This window comes from Curcuma longa, unplaced genomic scaffold (genome assembly GCF_044706935.1).
Source record: "Curcuma longa cultivar G26 ecotype Majalengka, Jawa Barat unplaced genomic scaffold, ITB_CL_G26_1.1 contig_20770, whole genome shotgun sequence".
NCBI classification, from domain to species: Eukaryota; Viridiplantae; Streptophyta; class Magnoliopsida; order Zingiberales; family Zingiberaceae; genus Curcuma; species Curcuma longa.
In genome coordinates this window covers 1-3696 of record NW_027431478.1, presented here as the reverse complement: position 1 = coordinate 3696, position 3696 = coordinate 1, and the positions used below count along the sequence as shown (strand labels likewise).

The 3696-nt window shown below is 39.0% G+C and overlaps 1 long non-coding RNA gene across 1 annotated transcript; it reads right to left on the bottom strand.

Moving 5' to 3' along the window:
• Nucleotides 1-202: 202 nt before the first annotated feature.
• LOC141817518 (uncharacterized) lies at nucleotides 203-694 on the bottom strand. The gene is made up of 2 exons (XR_012600837.1): nucleotides 525-694; nucleotides 203-427 (listed from the first exon to the last, which is right to left on the bottom strand). It is a non-coding gene; the product is annotated as an uncharacterized LOC141817518 (long non-coding RNA).
• Between the last annotated feature and the right edge of the window lie 3002 nt (nucleotides 695-3696).

Here is a 3696-nt window from a genome sequence, read left to right as displayed (position 1 = left end):
CGATGTAATATCTGTTTAACATCAATTTTAGCAACGATTTTCGACCGATGTAATATCACTTAACGACAACGCTTCCAAACCGATGTCATTGAATTTAAAACTGTTGTAATAACACTTATTTTTTTTATGTTGTTTGTAAATTATGATCGAGCAAGATGACAAAATTATCATAATATTATAAATTCACCAAACAAATCACAAATAGAAAAGCACCGATATATTTAATCACCTCAATATTTATAAATAACCAAAAGTAACTAACACAAATATTCTTCTTGCAACATATTACACATTCCCTCAACGTTTTCATCCTCAGAAGGATCACCTTCAGCCCCATCGTCCTCTTCCTAGTCTTCGCCATCTTGTTCATCATCATCCTCTTCGTCCTCATCTGAATCATCATCATCCTCTTCGTCCTCATCTGTTCCTAAAAGGCAAGAGACTTTTTCAGCAAACGGATGTAGATGCAAAAAAGTGAACTAACATAGTTTTGTACATATAAATACATATAAAAACTAAGATACCTGCAATTTTGCTTCTTTTGTTTCAGCATGAGCATTGAATTTCTAAAAAGAAGCTACCATGTTACTTATGTCGTTTTACCATTTGACCCTATCTTGAGTGTCATTATGATGGTGTCTTCGCAGTACATTGACCACCCATAGAAAAGCAGTTCCAAGATAACAACATATTCCAAAAGCTACACAGACAAGCAGAATATAGTATTATTTTCAACGGATAAATAAGCTAAGCAACAACAATTTCAACATAGAAGGAAACAACAGGAATAACATGCACCGTAAAGCACCTGTATTGACCAAGTACAGGGTACCCACCTGATCTGAAGTCTGTAAATGCTAGAACCCCCAGAAAATATAAATCTCCGTATAATAGGACCAATCCAGATCAAGGTCCTGAAATAATGACAACACGACGTTTATTACAACGATACTGTAGCAATTACAGTATTAAACTTCTACAATTCATATCCCACTCATTAACTAATCCTAACCCAAGGTTTAATTAACCTAATCCGTTGTGTCTTATTAACACAACTCAATTAATTGTATTAACCTCAACCCTTAATTAATCATTCCAAATCAACCAACCCAACATCAATCCACCTGTATCACGTTTAATCACACATGAACCAAATATCATTACTCCAACAGCAAACTACAATTTACACACTAACATCAACTTTAAAATTAAATCAACTTAGATTTAATATTTTACCTTCAAGATCAATACCGATCACGCCTTAAAAATAAACTCTGATTTCTCCTTTAGTCCACTAACAGAAACAACCCAAATCTGAAAATTACCAATTAATCAACAATCGGCCAGGTTAGATTTAATCCGATCGTTTCCATCAACATGAATCGGCCAAAAACAAACTAAGCTATCAAACAACAGTCCAGATTAAGTCTTACCTTACCGATTCTTGCCCTAGGATCCACGCTCGCTGCCCGGTCAAACGTAACCAAAATCCACAACCGACTGCTCCCGTTCAAGATCCCCACTCAAGATCTAATCAACTCTGGAAATCAGAAATAGAAACCTAGATCCGAACTCAAGAACCAAACCCAAGCTTTGCTTCTTACCGATTCTTCTTCCTGCGGTTCACTGCTCGCATTGCTCCAATCGGCGTCGAAGGCAGCAGCGAGCAGGCGTGCGGCTAGGGGGAGGAGTCGCCGGCAGCGAGAAAGAAAAGGCCTTCTTCTCCGGTCGGCGTCGGCGATGAGGCGCAGAGGCAAAAAGGGGAAACAGGACAGAGGCGCGGCGGTCGGCGGCTGGCGACAGGGCTGCTCCTCCGTGCGTCGGGCGGCGGGGAGGAGATCTCGCCGGCGACAAGAAGAGACAGGGCTTCTTCTCCGATCGGCGTCGGCGATGGTGGCTTAGGGAGAAGCGGCGGTGTTGATCGCGATAGGGAGAAGGGTTCGGCGATGGTGGCTTTGGGGTTTCTCCCAACCGGTCTTTTATGCCTTCCTTAACGGGTTAAGATCCCCCAAGCTAATAACCCTATACCCATAACCCATTAACTCATCAAAACCATTAACGTTAATTACCCTAATCACGTATACGATGAATTAAGGTTTAATTTAAATAAACCTTCCAAATTTTCCATAAACTCTTCCTATTAAAGTTAATTGTATTTACAATTTAACCCCTAATCTTCTGGTATTTTACACGCAGGACCGGGGCGATCGCTTTCGCCCGCAACTCGACCCAAACGGCCTAATTCAGCTTTACCCATGTTAGAAGCCATAAAATCCTAAATTCAGCTTTGATTAGCAGCTTGGGGAAGGAGGGAGGTGGCTTGAACCGAAGCCTTGGACGACTGAGCTCGTAAGGCTTCCTTTGCCCGATCTAGATTAAGAGAGAAATCGTCTGATCGGAGAAGAAGGGAAGAAAGGGGGTTGGCTTCGGGCGGTGACTCAGCTCCAGGGAGAACGGCGACGGCGGTGGCGAAGGGCGAGCAACCGGCGAAGGAAAGCGGCTAACGACGAATGGCGAAGGGCGAAGGGCAGAGGCGAATCGCGAGGGATTAGCGGCGGAGGCGATAAGGAGGTTTTAGAGAATCGGCACGAATAGGTTGGGCGACGGGATAGGGTATAAGGAAATAATGAAAAATTTATCATTATTATAAATAGATTAATATAATATTTTAATTAAAAATTTAATCTTTTTTTAATAATATACCCGTTCTATACAAAACGATGAATAGATTTTGATATTAATAAATATCATTAAACATTATTTATAATTATATTTTAAATTAAATATCATTAAAAAATATGATAAATCATATTTCTAATATCAAAATAAATTGATAAAAGTAAAAGATACAAAAGGGATTTGATATAAATATCAAAATAAAATTTAAATATATCAATAATTAAAATAGATTGCACTTAATATTTTTATATTATGATTTAATTTTTCATTAATATAATTCATTATCATAAATAATTTAATATGCTATTTTAATATTTAAAAGGGCAAGCGCGCAGTGGTTAAGTCGGCCGGGTGTAGGGAATTGGAAGCGCGGGTCTAGGGGTTTTAGAAGCGCGTAGTGGAAGAAATATTTGGAGGGAGCTTCCAAAACCGTTGTTATAGCTTCCAAAACCGTTGTTGAAAGCGCAAATACACAACGATTTTAAATTGTTGTTATAGCTTCCAAAATCGTTGTTGAAAGCGCACATAGACAACGGTTTTCAAACCGTTGTCGTAGTCTTCAAAAACCGTTGTTAAAAGCGCACATAGACAACGGTTTTAAAACCGTTGTTGTATCCTCCAAAAACTGTTGTCGTAGTCTCCAATCAACCTCTCAAAGACAACGAAAATATACAACGGTTTTAAATTGTTGTTATAGCTTCCAAAACCGTTGTTGAAAGCGCAAATAGACATCGGTTTTAAAATGTTGTTATAGCTTCCAAAACCGTTGTTGAAAGCGCAAATAGACAACGGTTTTCAAACCGTTGTCGTAGTCTTCAAAAACCGTTGTTGAAAGCGCACATAGACATCGGTTTTAAAACCGTTGTTGTAGCCTCCAAAAATCGTTGTCGTAGGCTCCAACCGATGTCTCAAAGACATCGGTTTTTGTTAAAACCGTTGTTAAAAAGTAAAAGACATCGGTTTTGACATAAAACCGATGTCTTTTGAGTGTTGTTAAAGACCGATTTTCTTGTAGTG